The sequence below is a fragment of the Myotis daubentonii genome, chromosome 5, assembly GCF_963259705.1.
Source record: "Myotis daubentonii chromosome 5, mMyoDau2.1, whole genome shotgun sequence".
Lineage (NCBI taxonomy): Eukaryota > Metazoa > Chordata > Mammalia > Chiroptera > Vespertilionidae > Myotis > Myotis daubentonii.
The window spans coordinates 5,464,006-5,480,912 of record NC_081844.1 but is presented as its reverse complement, the minus strand read 5'-3'; positions in this window follow the sequence as shown (position 1 = coordinate 5,480,912).

Here is a 16,907-nt window from a genome sequence, read left to right as displayed (position 1 = left end):
ACCTGGACTTTCTATCCGAGTCCCAAGAGGGTGGAGAACAGTCTTGTGGGAGCCCTTCACCTCATGGCCAGACAGCATACTTTGTATTAGTGTGATGTTGTTGTGATTGTTGAGTTGTATGACCCCAGATATGATCTGCCTTGCGGAATATTCCATGTGCACTTGAGAAGGATGTTGGTTCTGCTGTTGGGTGGAGTGTTGCATACATGTCCGTGAGTCCCGCTGGTCAGTGGTGGTGCTCAGTTCTCCCGTGTCCTTGCTGACTTCCGTGGATGAGTCCTGAGGATTAATGGGAGGCGTGTCTAAGGCTCTCCCTGCAGTTGTGGATTTGTCTACCTTGCCTGTCGGTTCTGTCTGTTTTGCATCATGTATTTTGGCGCTCTGTCGGAGGTGCATCCACACTTGGGATTGTTGTGTCCTCGCCATAAATGACCTTTTATCAGGATGCAATGTCTCGCTTCCATCTTTGGTGATTTCCTGAGGTTTACTCTGACTGTTAATACTGCCACTCCAGGTTTCTTTTGATTAGTATTTTCACGCTACATCCTTGTCTGTTCTTTTTCTCCGAACCTATCTACGTCATTATAATGGAAATGAATATTTTTAGGCAGCATAAACTTGGATCATTTAAAAAATACATTCCAACAATTTCTGTCTTTTAATTGGTGAGTTTAGACTATTTCAAGTTATTGAATTAATTGATGTGTTTGGATGAAGGTTGATATTTTATTTTTTCAAAATAGACTTTATCTTCTAGAAGATTTCAGGTTCACAGCAACCACTTTATTTTTTATTGCCTGTTTTAAATTCTTCTGTTCCCTCTTTCTGCCTTCTTTTGAATCATTTGAACATTTGCTAGCATTCTTTTTCAACTTATCTAGCTGGTATTTGACTATATATCTTTGAATAGTTCTTTTCAAGATTGCAGTAGGAATTACAATGTACCTAACTAACCTCAGAGTCTATTTAGATCATGTCACCCCTTCAAGTGGAATATACAAAATCTAACCACCACAGACAGCTTTAACCTTTCATTTATGTTGTCAGCGTCTGTGTCTTACATTTATGTACACTGAAAAGACCATTTGACAATGTTATCATCTTTGGCTTCAAACATCAAAAGGGGAACAGTCTGTTATTTTATACAGACGTCGATCCTTTCTGTCTTTCTTCACTCTTGGTGAGTGTCCTTCTGGTGTCATTTCCCTTCTACCAGGGAACTTCTGTTAGCGATGCAACAGAGAAGGTCTGTTGGCAATAAATTCTTCACCCAAGCATCGCTTACAGCATCTTCGTTCCTAAAGGATATTTTCTGTGGGTCGACAGGTCTTTTCTTTCAGCACTTTAAATGTTATTCCACTTACTTCTGACTTCTATGGTTTCCACTGTAGAATCCACAGTAATTTCAATCCTTCCTTCCTTATAAGAAAAGCATAACTTTACTTGATTTTTTTTTCTTTAGTCTTTCGTGTTCAGCACTTTGATGATGATGTGCCTGGGCATGAATTCCTTTTTGTTCTGTTCTGTTTGGGACTCGCGCTGTTTTGGGGTTCTTGAATGTGTGGGTCTATGTCTTGGATTAACTTAGGAAGTTTTCAGCCACCATTTCTTCGAATACTTTTCTGCCCTGCACTCTTTCTCCTGTCCTTCTGGAACTCCAGTGGCATGAATGTTAGACCTTTTGCTATTATCCCACAGGTGTTTGCAGCTCTGTTAATTTTTCATTTTTCCCCATAGTCAGACGGAATACTTTCTATAGAACCATCTTCAGTGTCACTGGTCATCTTCGCTGTCCTCTCCATTCTGCCGCTGAGCCCATCCGGTCAGTTTCTAGATTTCGGTGATGGCACTTTTCGGTTCTAAGATTCCCATTTGGTCCTTCATGTCTCTTATTCTTTGCTGAGACTTCCTATCTGTTCATTTGCTTTAAGAACATTTACCTTCACTTGCTGGTGCATTTTTATAATAGTTGCTTTAAAGTCTGCGTCAGATCATTTGAACACCTGCCTCATGTTAGCATTCGCATCTGTTCGTTACCTTTTGCCACGGGAGTTGACTTTCCTAGTTCTTCACATGTCAGATAATTTCGGATGGTGCTCTGGGCATTTGGGATGCTATGCTGTGGAGTTCTGGGTCTTGTTTAAATCCCACGGAAAACATTTATGTCTTTGTTTTAGCAGACAGCTAACCCGAGCAGGCTTGGGCCAAATGTGCTGACGAGGCTCCTGGGGATTGCAGTTTTCATGTTAGTTCTGTGTTTTAAAGCCACTCACTTGGCCTTCAAACACGTGTGCCAACTCCTGGTCAACCCGAGGCCGGGATCGTGGTCTGCATAGGAATTCAGTTATCATGGCCCCTGGTGCTGTTTAGGGTCAGACCCACACTCGTGCAGCCTGGGAATGAGTCCTGGAGCCATAACGACGTTATTGGGTTGCTTTCCTGAGCTCCCCCCTTTCTACAACCTCCAGGGCATTTCCCAGTCTCCTGGGCTCCCGTTGTTGGTCTTCCAGCCAGAAACTGGGCTTTACTTACCCCGTCCTGCTGGGCGCTTCCCATGACCGTGCCGCGTCCAGGGCCACGTGGAGGACAGACAGAAAGAAGGACAGCGAGGCCGCCTGCGCTCTGTGGGCAGCTCCCCTGCCAGGGCTTTAGGCACGTGTGGGCTTGTGGGCTGGGGTGTGAAAGGGCAGATGGAAGAGATTTTAAAATGGCTCAGTGGTTGAGTGCTGACCTATGAACCAGGAGGTCACGGTTCGATTCCTGGTCAGGGCACATGCCCGGGTTGTGGGCGTGATCCCCACTGGAGTGTGTGTGTGTGTGTGTGTGTGTGTGTGTGTGTGTGTGCAGGAGGCAGCTGATCAATGATTCTCTTATCATTGATGTTTCTATCTCTCTCTCCCTCTCCTTTCCTCTCTGAAATCAATAAAAATATATTTCTTAAAAAAGTGGATTTTCCTACTCTGTCTGAGCAGAAAGACCCATTCCTGCTCCTTAAGCCAGAACTTTCTCTGTTGGCGCTGCTGTCCCTCCTGGGTGTCAGGCTGCCCTGGGCTCAGGCCGGTCCGCGAATGGGAGGAAATGGGCGCCCTGCTCCGTGCACTCGGCAGACAGCAGACGTGAAGCTGCAGTCAGTGGGCGAGGCAGTCGGTGGGCGAGGCAGTCGGTGGGCGAGGCAGTTGGTGGGCGAGGCAGAGCAGCGCACTGTATGTCATCCTGGAACCGGGATGCGGCACTTATGCTTTAACTTTATTCTTGTTAAAAATCAATGTTTGTTTTTGTTGCATTAACTTTTACGATCGCTTTCTGATTATGAGGTGTGATTTAGATGGAAATGTAAACTGTCATTAAATATATGTTTATTTAAATAAATACATTGATTTTCCTGAAAACAGCAATCGAGACTGCACCAGACCTGTCTGCCCGCTCGCTGAGCCCCAGCCTCGCTGCGCCCTCCCTTTCGAACCCCTTTCTCCGCCCAAAGGCCCAGATGCCTTCCCCTGGGGGGAGGGGGGGAGACGCCTCAGAGACGCAGGCGGCCCCCAGGGCTGGGCAGAGGGTCCTCTGGGCAGAGGGGTGTTGGGGTGTAGACCGAGAGGCGAGGGCGGAGTGCGTGGGCAGAGGGGAGAGGCGAGTGTGTTTTGTGGGTCTCCCTCCCCCCCAGCTTCAGCCCCTCCCCCTCATGCACTGTAACGGTTTGGAGAGGCTGTGAGTGAGCCCCCAGCACAGCACTGGGTCTTGGTGAGCACCATCCACTTGTCCCACGTCAGGCCTGGCCCCTCCCAACTGGGCTCCAAGCCCATCTCTCTGACCCGGTCCAGACTCTCCTGTGCACGCTCCCTGCGCTCCCTGCGCTCATTGCTGCCTCCCGCCTCTGCCTGCTGTCCTCCCACAGGGCGCGGCTCCCTCCGGCTCTGTGCCTGCTGTCCTCCCACAGGGCACGGCTCCCTCTGGCTCTATAACTGCTGTCCTCCCACAGGCTGCCTCTGGCCTCGCCTCCCTGCTCCCTCTCAGTCTCCATCACAGGCCTTCCCTGGTCGCTGGGCAGTGGCACTGGCTGCCCAGCCGCTGCCCGCCCTGGACCCGGCTTCGTGTCCCTGAGGCTTAGACCTGAGTCGGTAGCTATCATGCGTCTTGTTCACCTGCTGGTCTCCCGTGCTCCCCACGGGACCCGAGCCGCCTGGGGCACAGCTCTGTCCATCCTGCTCATGGCTGCACCGCCAGCACCCAGAACAGGACTGTCAGCACTTGCTGGATCAGGGAGTGAGTGAGTGAGTGAGTGAGTGAGTGAATGAATGGACGGGGAGGTGAGTGGGTGCAGCCACAGCTGACAGGGTGACCAGGCGGCCTGCCCGGCGGCAGCTGCTGGGGAGGAGCGTGGCCTGTGTGAGGGTACGAGCCTGGTATTTACCACGGGAATGACTGTCAGACTCTGTGAGAAACACAGCTGCCCCTGAGGCAGGAGCAGGAGGACGAGGATGGAAGCACCAACTGCTCCTGGCAGAGCGGCTCTAACTCCCCGGCCCAAGCTCAGAGGCTCAGCCCCGCCCCCTCCAGGCCCGGCCCTCAGCCCGCGGGCCCATCCCCATCGCCCTGGCCAGGATCCCCCTTCTGTGACACCCCAGATTCCTCCCCCGTCATATCAGTGACGGCTCCTGTGGCCCCAGCCCTCACCGCACCCCACCCAGGGGCCACCTGGGCCTCCCCGCCTGGCCACCAGCCAGCTTCACCGGCACCGGCTCTCCTGTCCTCGGGCCCAGCCTCCCAGGGGCTGGCAGCTGCGGGATCTGCTCCCTGGGGCACGGCTCCTGCTCAGGGATCCACCTCCCGCCTGCAGGTGGAGTCAGGACGCCCGCACGGTGGCCTCCACCAGCGAGGGCCTGGAGCGAAGGGCTCTCCTAAGCAGCAGGAGCTACTGCAAATGGGGGCCCGTGAGTCCCGGAGAGCTGGGGATCGCCGGGGTCAGAAGGCCACAGCCCCGGTTCCAGGGCCGGGGCCACACGGGGAGACACAGGCCGTGGCCCCGGTTCCAGGCACCCGTGACCCTCCCCCAGCCAGGAGTTGGACTCCTGACCCCCTAACCCAGCGGTTCTCAACCTGTGGGTCGTGACCCCTTTGGGGGTCGAACGACCCTTTCACAGGGGTCGCCTAAGACCATCGGAAAACACATATATAATTACATATTGTTTTTGTGATTAATCACTATGGTTTCATTATGTTCAATTTGTAACAATGAAAATACATCCTGCATGTCAGATATTTACATGACGATTCATAACAGTAGCAGCATTACAGTTATGACGTAGCCACGAAAATAATGTTATGGGTGGGGGTCACCACAGCATGAGGAACTGCATTAAAGGGCCGCGGCATTAGGAAGGTGGAGAACCACTGGTCTAACGTCTTCAGGGAGGGAGCTCCCAACACCGCACAGGAGAGAGGAACCGTTCGCAGCTTCTGAGCAAAGGAGCCCGGGCTTGGAGCGCTGGCTTTTGAGCACCTACAGTGCGGCCAGGGAGCCTGGAAGCAGGGGTGAGCCACGGGGCGGGCTGCTCCCTGGAGCGCAGGGCGGGGGAGGCTTGAGTTCCGACACTGCAGACGGCAGGCAGGAGGCAGTAGCCAGGACCGCCCTCGGCCTGGGGCCCAGCATCACCCCTGAGAGGACGGGCAACCCCGGAGCCGACAAGCGTCCGGCAAACTGGGAGCCTGTCCTTTGGGCTGAGGGATTTGCTTCGGCAACGCTGACCGCATCGGGAGCATCTGTCAGTGCCCACCTGCACCCGCAGGCACTGCCCAGCTGCACCAGCATCGGGGCGGGCACAGCCCGTGCCCTGCAGTGGTCGCGTGTGTCGCTCACACCTGCGGACAGGCACCTCTCAGGCCTCACAAGGGCCGGGAGCAGCGGGTGAAATCCAATGCCTGTTTTCTCCCTGAGTCTGGGAGTTGTTTCAGGGTGGGCTGGGGAGCACGCCTGTGAGGCCGGGCCTGCTTTGTGGGCAGGGCAGTGCGCTGCTTGCTCAGAATCTTCCCCACTGACTGGCTGTGTGACAGCCCTTCGCCTGTCTGAGCCTCAGTTTCCACAGCTGTAAAATGGGCTCATAGCCTCCAGCCTGCACGTGGATCTAGTGGGGTTAGGAGCAGGGTCAGCGCTCCATCAGTGGGCCCTGCTCACCACCCGTCCTGCCCCTGCCCCTGCCCCCGAAGGTGGGCTGAGGGGACGAGTGGGCCACTTTCTCTGTGACAAGAGACACTCAGGCCCTGTCATGCCCAGATGGCCGGGTGGTTACCAGCCTGCTGCCCCACGGCCCCCGGGCAGGACTTGCCCCCATCCCTCTACTGCCGCTTGTGTTGCCCTGGCCCCTCACCAAGACCAGACCCAGGACCTGGCCATGTGTGCTTGGGCTGTCCGGTCAGGGCCTGGGACCCAGGGTGGCGAGGGAAGCGGAGGACACAGGGTGCAGGGTCCCCAGCAGTCAGGGCAGCGTGGAGGCGGCACAGACGTCACTCTGGGGCTGTGTCCTTCTAGCCAGAGATGTCTGCCCAGGGTCTGGAACCCCTTGAAGGACAGAAAGAATTTCATTTCTCCCTGAGTTGGGGGATTGAATTAAAACCCGGGCAGTTTTAATGAGCGGTGATCTGTGACGGATTCACAGGTGTGGGGCCCAGACACGTGGGTGGTCAGGAGGGGTGGCCAGGGCAGGTGGCAGGGGCGTCCCCAGCTTCCCTCCCCGGGGATGGCAGGACGGGGGCGTGCCAGCAAGCCAGCAGGGGCCTGAGTGACACCCAGCAGGGCCACTTCTCTGAGAATAGCTTCCGGAGCAGAAGCTGCCCTTACGTGCTCCTCATTCTTGCTGCCAGAGGAGGCTCTCACAGCTGAACTTCAACGAACTCTTCGTCGTCTTTTCTGGGAAGAGCCAGGGCTGATGAGTCACCCGTGTTACACTGAGACAAAGGAGCGTACTGTCTTCCTCTGGCTTCTCTCAGGACAGCCAGCGCAGGAGAAAGGGCCCTTGTCAGACAGCTGGGGAGACGTGTGTTCGCGTGCGCCCGGCCCGCGGCTCCGCCCACAGCTCTGGGCTCAGCCTTTGGGACAGTGGGACCCTTATCCAGGCCAACACCCGGGTGTGGACGCAAACATGCGATTGGGAATCTGGTTTCCTTGAGACCGGCTGAGAAGCAGTTTTGTCGTTATCTGCATTTCACCGAAGGGGAAACTGAGGCTCAGAGAGAGAGGGCCTGACCTGTGATAGTCCCAGTGGGGGGACAGGCCTGCCTCCACCCACCCCTTTCACAGACTCAAGCTGATACTGGCAGATTCTGACTTGAGAGGGTCTCCATGCAGAGAGCCCAGCAGTGTGTGCGGGGTTCGGCCCAGGCTCCACACACCCGTGGGCCCTCGAGGTGGTCCGGCAGCCCAGGGTCAACCCTCCCAAAAGCAGGGAGGAGGGGATGATGTAGGAAGCCGAGCCCTGCCTAAGGGGCCACTGGAAACTAAATCACACACTTCTAAATAACTTAGAGACGAAAGAAAAATAATTTAAAATTTTCTGAATTAAAAAGACACAACATATCAAAATATGTGGGAGGTAGTTTAAGTGGTACTTACAGGAAATTTTATAGCAGTAAGTGCCTAATTTAGTAGAAAAAAAGATAGGTGTTAAATCACTTACATCAATGACTTCTGCTTCTAACGTATGAAACTAGAAGAAGGACAAACGGAACCTAAAGTAATAATATAACAGCAAATGAGAATATTCAGAGCAGAAATCAATGAGATATACAACTCAAAGAGTAAAACTAAAATCTGGTTCTCTGAGAAGATAAAAAAAACCAAACCCACATAATCACCTTCTAATCAGGCTAATCAGAAAAAAGAAAGAATACACAAATTACCAACCCTATCTAATAAAGAGGGAATATGCTAATTGACCTTCATGCCATCTCAAAGATGGCAGCGCCCACAGCCAATAAGGAGGGAATATGCTAATTGATTGCCATGCCCTTAAAGATGGCCACAGCCACAAGATGGCTGGCACGGGAGGGCAGTTAGGGGCGACCAGGCCAGCAGGGGAGGGCAGTTAGGGGTGACTGGGCCAGCTGGGGAGGGCAGTTGGGGGTGTCCGGGCTGGCAGGGGAGCAGTTAGGCATCAATCAGGCTGGCAGGGGAGTGGTTAGGGGGTGATCAGGCTGACAGACAGAAGCAGTTAGGGGCAATCAGGCAGCCAGGCAGGCGAGTGGTTGGGAGCCAGCAGTCCCGGATTGTGAGAGGGATGTCCGACTGCCGGTTTAGGCCCAATCCCGATCAGGCCTAAACTGGTAGTCGGATATCCCCCAAGAGGTCCCAGATTGGAGAGGGTGCAGGCTGAGCTGAGGGACACCCCCCACCAGTGCACAAATTTCATGCACCAGGCCTCTAGTATAAAAAATAAGAGAGGTGACATTACCACAAATTGTAAAACTATCAAGAGGATAACATGGAAAAATTTCTTTAAAGACACAAACTATCAAATCTCATGGAAGAAGAAACAGTTAACCTATTGAATAGCCCTAAATAATAAAATAATGGGAAGAAGGACTACTATGGAATAAAAGTGAGTTAAGATTTATAAAAATCAAATGCAATGTGTGGAACTTGCTTCAATCCTGATTTGGATAAATGAGCTGCCAAAGATCCTAGTATTTTTGAAGAATTGGGGAATCTGTGATTATAAACTGGCTGTCATATTAGACAATATTAAGAAATTATTATTAATTTCACTTGGTGTGTCAGTGTCAGTGCTTATGCTCATCAAATCCCCGAGTTTAGAGCTGCAAATCAGGGTCACACAGGGTCATTACATCACATGATGGGTGTTTTGGATTTGCTTTAAGAACCTAGCAGAGAGACAGAACTTAGAAGACAGAACCAAGAGACACAGAAACTAGACACAGAACCTACACAGAACCTAGAGACAGAAGAACCTCGCTAGAGACAGAACATGGCAAAAGATCCTGGACAGAAACTGGCCACAGAACCTGGAGACAGAACCTAGCGAGAGAACCTGGCTGAAGAACCTAGAGACAGAACCTGGCTACAGAACCTGGATAGAACATGGCAAGAGAACCTGACTAGAACCTGGTGACTGAACCTGGCTGGAGAACCTGGACAGAACCTGGCTGGAGAACCTAGCAAGGGAACATGGACACAGAACCTGGCTGGAGATCCTAACCAGAACTTTGCTGGAGATCCTGACCAGAACTTGGCTAGAGATCCTGGCTAGGCTGCTGATCAACTGAACGCTGTCTCCGTGTCATTCCTTCTTCGCCGACTCCGTCCACACCTTTGGGGACCCCTGGACCTGCTGGGGTTTGACCCCAGCATCTGGCACCCGAACAGGGACCCCTAGGTAAGCGCCCCGCACTCGGGACGGATAGGACTCCACCGTAGGAAGAGGGTGGATAGTCTTCGCCGACTCCGTCCACACCTTTGGCAATCCCTGGAACAGGATTCCCCTAGGTAAGCCCCCCCCAATTGAGAGCCCCACACTCGGGACGGATAGGACTCCACCAGGGTACTGCAGACCCCCCTATAGAGGATAAGTAGGGTAAGAAGGTGGATAGTACAGAACTTAGATTGAGAAGATGGGCCATACTGAGTCCAAAGAAAGAACACTCTGTATTGATCTTTAGATTAAGAAGATGTGCCATACTGAGTCTAAAGAAAAAAGACTCTGTATTGATCTTTTAACACATATGCTTGCTAGCAGAGGAATTAAGGTTACTCCCAGTCGGACAGAACGTTTTATACAAGAAGTATGTCCATGCTTTTCTGAGGAAGAAAAGGTGCCGGAAAGGTAAATGTAAAGGCATGGGAGGAGGTAGGCCCAAGGAGCCTTATCCTTAACCCCACTGCAGCCTTTCTACCCCGGGAAAGTGCAGGATTGGCAAGCTCTCCCTGGGGTGATAGATCAGGACTCAGGTAATAGCGGAAAGCGCCAATCCTACTCTTAAAATGGATACAAGAGAGCATTTGGGGTTTTTCTTTTTAATGCCTGCTTTTAAAAAATAAAAAAGGGGGATTTTTTTTTAATCCTTCCCCCCCCCCCCAAAAAAAGAGAACCTAGCAGAGTGGAAGGAAGATAAAGGAAGATGGGCTGATAGGCTTGGAGTCAGGAGACGAGTTCATGGCGGTTCATGTACATCCGGTCTATTCTTCATACGTTTATGGCTTTGAAAATTTCCTAAGGAAAAAAAGGGACAGTCCCACCTGGTCTGTTGCCATCCCTGTCCCCATGTGGCCCCGCCATCTGAACTGGCAGAGGCTGCAGGAGGGAGGGACGGGGCTTCCTCGGTGTGCGTGGGAATGCTCTGATCGTTTTATTCCATGTGTGTGCGTCTGTCGACACCTCTGCTCACGGCTGCAGCGCAATAACCTGGCTTCTTCCTCCCGACACTTGTTTGCAAAACAGAAAGGCATTTTCCCTGGCAAACACTCAGAGCTGCAACACGCAGACACTTAACGTCTGTTTCATCACACAAAGTGCTAACACAGTTCGGCTGTGTTCATGCAGAAACATCTGTCAAACTGCAGGCCCTGCCACCCCCCGCCCAGAGCAGCTGTCACGCGCTCTGCCATCGCAGCCTCTTTAACCCTCCACGGCCCCCGGCACAGCCACTGCGTGGGCCGTGTTTTACTCAGGGGCTCGGCAGACCAGCGGGTATCAGGTCGCTGAGCTGGGGAAAGCCCCGGGTGCCCTCAGGACCCGAATGCCTCCGATGGCTGATGGGCACCGCCCGCATGTAGAAACACGGAACAGGGGAGTCCAACCATTTCCAGGGGAATGTGTGACGAGTGGGTCACATCTCCCACCTGGGGTTCTGAAGCAGGGTTACCTTCTCCCAGGACCAGTCAGCCGCTCCCCCAGCCACCTGCCCGGGGGGGTCTGGCTGTCTGAGTGCAAGGAGGCCCGCTTCCACCCGCAGAGCTGCCTCCCTTCTCCTGGCCCCTCTGACTGCCTCTCTTGTGCTCCGGGTCTGCTGAGGGCTGACGGGGGAAACCGGAAAATGGCTGGCTAAGGAGGACCAGAGCCCTCCTGTGCGTCGCAGACCAGACTCCCAGCCTGCATGCAGGATGGTGGCGACAGAGTGCCCGGGTGCCTGTCCTTGAGCTGCTCACAGTGGAGGCACTGAGGACTGGCACTGAGCTGCCAGGATCTCTCGTGCCGGGGGACTGGACCTTGCTCCCCCTCCCCTCCTTCCCATCCATCCACATTTGCCTGACTCCTGTTTGACCATCCCATCCAGAGTGGCTGGGCATGGCTTTCTCCTCAGAGCTTCCCTTGACTACCTGACTCCAGCCCTCCTCAGCCCGGCGTGAGCTCAGGACGCGCTGGGCCTCCCACTAGGGCCTCTGCAGAGATGTGCTCGGGTGACCACGTGGTTTGATTAACTTAGTGGTCTCCACAGTGGGAAGTGTGTCCCCAGAGTACAGACCAATAGGAGGAGAATGGGAAGAAGCTATGGGAGCCCCTTTTAGCAGTCATTGAAAGGGATTTTGTTAGATAATATTTGCAACATAAAAAGATGACCTGTCACACGTATGTAAGTCATAATGCATGACAACAATCTAGACTGTGGGGGACCTCCACCCACCAGACAGTGCAGCGTCACCAGTTCCTCCGATTCCACCTGTGCCATCCTCCCTACTCACCCCACTCCCATCATTCCCACTACCTGGAATTTTAAAAATATTTTATCTCTTAGATTCTACGCTGCCTGATATGAAACTTCTAGAGGCCCAGTGCACTGATTTGTGCATCGGTGGGGTCCCTCAGCCTGGTCTGCTGAGATCAGGCCAGAACTGGCTCTCTGACATTCCCTGAGGGGTCCCAGATTGCGAGAGGGTGCAGGCCAGGCTGAGGGACCCCACCAGTGCACAATCGGGGCTGGGGAGGGGTGTGTCCGGCCCCCAGTCTCCAGCCAGATCCAAGCAGCAAGCTAACCTACCAGTTGGAGGGTCTGCCCCCTGATGGTCAGTGTGTGTCATTGCAACCGGTTGAATGGTTGGAGGGACAATTAGCATATTAGGCTTTTATATATATAGATATACAAGGCCATAGTAATCAAAACAGCACGGTACTGCATAAGAACAGACACATAGTTCAGTGGAGCAGAATAGAGAGCCCAGAAGTAAACCCATTCCTAGAGAGTCAATTAATATTTGACAAAGGGGGCAAGAACATACAGTGAGGTAAACACAGTCTATTCAATAAATAGTGTTGAGAATGTTGGCTAAATATATGCAAAAAAATGAAACTAGACAATTTTCATATATATAAATAAACTCAAAATGGATTGAAGACTTAAATATAAGATTTGAAACCATAAAACTCCTAGTAGAAAACATATGTAGCAAAATCTCTGACATTCTTCTATGTCTTTATTAATTTTAGAGAGAGAGGAAGGGGGAGAGAGAGATAAATGTTGTTGTGAGAGAGAAACATCAATTGATTGCCTCCTGTACACACACTGACCAGGGATCGAACCTGTGACTTACTATGTGCCCTGCCTGGGAATTGAACCCACAACCTTTTGGTGTATGGGATGATGTCCCAATCAACTGAGCCACCCAGCTAGAGCTCTGTTAGCAATATTTTTTCCTGATATGTCTCCTCCATAAAAGGAAATAAAATTAAAAATAAATGAGACTACATCAAACTGAAAAGTTCTTGCACAGCAAAGGAAACCATCAACAAACAAAAAGACAACCTACTGAATGGGAGAAGATACTCACCAATGATACATCTGGTAAGGCGTTAATATCCAACACTTACAAAGAACTCATATAACGCAACATAAAAAATACAAACAATCCAACTAAAAAATGGTCAGAGGACCTGAATAGACATTTCTCCAAAGGGGACATACCGATGGCCAATAGACGTATGAAAAGAGGCTCAACATCACCAGTCATCAGAGAGATGCAAATGAAAACCACAATGAGGTATCACCTCACACCTGTCAGAATGGCTACCATCAGTAAGTCAACAGACAACAAGTGCTGGCGAGGATGTGGAGACAAGGGAACCCTGGTGCCCTGCTGGTGGGAATGCAGACTGGAGCAGCCACTGTGGAAAACAGTATGGAGGTTCCTCTAAATGTTAAAAATTGAACTGCCTTATGACCCAGCAATTCTACTTCTGGGTATATATCCAAAGAAGCCCAAACACTAACTCAAAAGAATATATGCTCCCCTATGTTCAGTGAAGTGTTGTTTACAGTAGCCAAGGCATGGAAGCCAAGCAAGTGCACACCAACAGGCAGCAGTTTAAGAGGCTGCGGCACATACATACAACGGAATATTACTTGGCCAAAAAAAGAATGAAATCTTAGCATTTTGACAACATGGCAGACCTAGAGGGTATTGTGCTGAGTGAAATAAGTTAGTCAGAGAAAGACAATAACATATGATGTCACTTATATGTAGAATCTAAAGAGCAAAATAGATGAACAAACAAAATTAAAACAGACTCATAAATACAGAGGACTGATGGTGGCCAGAGAGGAGGGGAGTTGGGGGATTGCGTGAAAAAGGAGAAGGGATTAGAAGTATACATTGGATGCCCTGGCCAGCGTGGCTCAGTGATAGAGTGTCAGCCCATGCACTGAAAGGTCTTGGGCTCTATTCCTGGTCAAGGGCATATACCTAGGTTACAGGTTCAACTCCCAGACCCAGTCGGGGTGTGTGGGGGAGGCAATCAATTGATGTGCCTCTCTCACATCAGTTTTTCTCTCTCTCTCTCCACCTCCCTCCCTTCCACTCTTTCTAAAAAGAACCAGTGGAAGAAAATATTATTGGGTGAGAATCAACAACAAAAGAAGTACAAATTGTACAGTTACAAAGTAGTCTTGGAGATGTAAAGTATAGCATAGGGAATATAGTCAATAATATTGTAATAACTATGTCTGGTGCCAGCTGGGTATGGAAATACTGGGGGGCGCTTTGTAAAGTACATGATTATCTAATGACTATGCTGTACACCTGAAACCAATCTTCTATAATAATAAAAGGTAATATGCTAATTAGACCAGACGTCTTCTGGGCCTCATTCCAGACATCCTTCCTGATGAAGCTGGGGCTGGAGGGAAGCCATCCCAGTTCCTGAGTGCCTGTGGGCAGCCCGAGGGAAGCCATCCTGGGTCCCGGGTGCGGAGGGAAGCCGGTGCTGGAAGCCGGGGAAAGGAAGGCCTACTCTTGCATGAATTTTTGTGCATGGGGCCTCTAATACTAAATAATGTTGAACATATACTATAATTGAAAAGTATATGCATGCACTACACAAAATAAAGTTGCAAATAAGTGAAGAGTTACATGTTCTTTTAAAAGTTAAAATGCTACATGATCATTAAAAAAATAGGTAATTATATATGTATCCTTGGAATAGATGTTTAACCAGGGAAAATACTCATGTGACATACGGTAGACTATGTTTATGAAGCAAGTGAATGAAAAATTTTATATTTATGTTAAATTAAAATTCATATTAATTTTTAATTTTAAGTTCACTTAATGTTTATATATAAAATTTTAGTACTAAAAATATTTTATTGCAGCCCTAACCGGTTTGGCTCAGTGGATAGAGTTTTGGCCTGCAGACTGAAGGGTCCCAGGTTCGATTCCGGTCAAGGGCATGTACCTTGGTTGCGGGCACATCCCCAGTAGGGGGTGTGCAGGAGGCAGCTGATCGATGTTTCTCTCTCATCGATGTTTTTAACTCTCTATTCCTCTCCCTTCCTCTCTGTAAAAAATCAATAAAATATATTTTAAAATTTTTCTAAAAAAAATTTTATTGCAAAAATATGTATCTCTAAACAATACACTGTATAATTAGCTTGCTTTTAAGTTTTATAATCATGTTGTCGCCTAAATGAGGCATGTGGCCCGCCAGCTGTGAGTTTGACATGCTTGCCTGTGACTTGATTTTGCTCACCTAACATGTTTCTAAGAGTCTGCTGTCAGATGGTCCATCATGTGAGTGTCCCACAACTTCTTTTCCAGCCTCCGCCAATGGAACTAGGGCTGGTTCTAGTTGTTGCCACCAAGCGCAGGGTTCCAGGAGTGCGCGCGCACACACACACACACACACACAGTTCAGCAGGGACGTCGGGGACATAACTGCTCCATCGCAGGGGACGCAACAAGTATTAGACTAGACAAGATCATTCTCAGTTGTTTTGCTAATGGTCCGGTCGTGACCCATTATGGCATCCTGGCTAATTTGCATATTACCTCTTTTATAGATAGATAGATAGATAGATAGATAGATAGATAGATAGATACATAGATAGATAGATGGATAGATGGATGGATAGATAGATAGATAGATAGATAGATAGATAGATAGATCCCATCCTAAAGTCAGTGTCCATCCTTCTTCAGGGGGGAAGTACTAAGGCCTTTTTACTAAGGTCAGGAACAAGGTAAGACTGCCCATTATATTCAGTATTTACTATTGAATTAGAGGTATTTAGCCAATTTAATTAGATTAGAGAAATCAAGTAGATGCAGCAAAATCAGTAAAGAAGAAGTAAAACTGTTTCAAATTGCAGATGACAGAATAACTGAACTATAATGATAAAACTTAGTGAGATGGCTAAATATAATGACATACATACAAACAATGACCAGTTGCAAGATATAGTGGAAGCAAAAACAAATTTATATTATTAACAAATAAAGTAAAATACTCCTGAATAAGCTTAACAAGAAATGTGAGGAAAACTTCAAAATGCTCCTGAAAGTAGTCTTGAACACACAGAAGGACACTCCTTGTTTTTGGATAAGATGATTCAACTTCATACCGATGTCAATTACCCTGAACTCATCAATAAATTGAATATGATCCTAACAGGACACTGGCAAGATGCGGGAATCGCCGGAAACCCCTGAAACGAAGAGCAGGGGGAGGAGGATGCGTCCTACTGGTTATTCAAACACGGTGAAGCGAGTTGAGTTCAATCTGCCCTATTGCAATAGTTGTGGATAGTCTTCCTCGCCGTCCCTGTGCTCACAGCGATGTTCCCACAATTCCCACACGTGAAAAGACAGAGCTGCGAGACACACTCGAAAACCCAGCCACAGGTCTAATGGTGTTTGGATGTTTAGTGGATGATACAGGTGCGTTTATTTCCGTCACTGAAGAAGAGATGGCCTCTCCAATCAATGGTGATAGAGGGCTAGACATTTGGAAAAAGATTAAATTGGTTCCATAAATTAAGTACAAAACCAAACAAGTATTGGAAAACATGGTACATTCATTAAGGAAGCCCTTCTAACTAGGATTCAAAATCTAGATGTGATAAAAGAAAAGCATGATTAAACCAACTACATAAAAATAGAAAGCTTTCAATGGCAGAACCTACCATACATAAAGTTAAAAAAAAACTGGGAGAAATATTTGCAATGTAACAAAGATAAAATACTAATAAGATCGCTAATATGTAATTTAAGTAAACTTAAATGCAAGGGTAAAAAATACCCCAAACTCACCCTAGCCGGTTTGGCTCAGTGGATAGAGCATCGGCCTGCTGACCAAAGGGTCCCACGTTTTATTCTGGTCAAGGGTACAAGCCTGGGTTGCGGGCTCGATCCATCATGCAGGAGGCAGCCAATCAATGATTCCCTCTCATCACTAATGTTTCTATCTCTCTCTTTCTCTCCATTCTTCTCTGCAATAAATAAAAAAAATATTTTAAAAAAAACCCAAACTCCAATAGGAAATGGACAAAACATACGGACAGGAAACTCACAGAAAAAGATAACCAAATGACTCATAAACATCTTTAAAATGTGCAATTTCACTCATAATAATAGAAATTTAAATTAAAACGCACTGAAATACTCCTTCGTGGCTCTCAGATCAGCAAAGCTG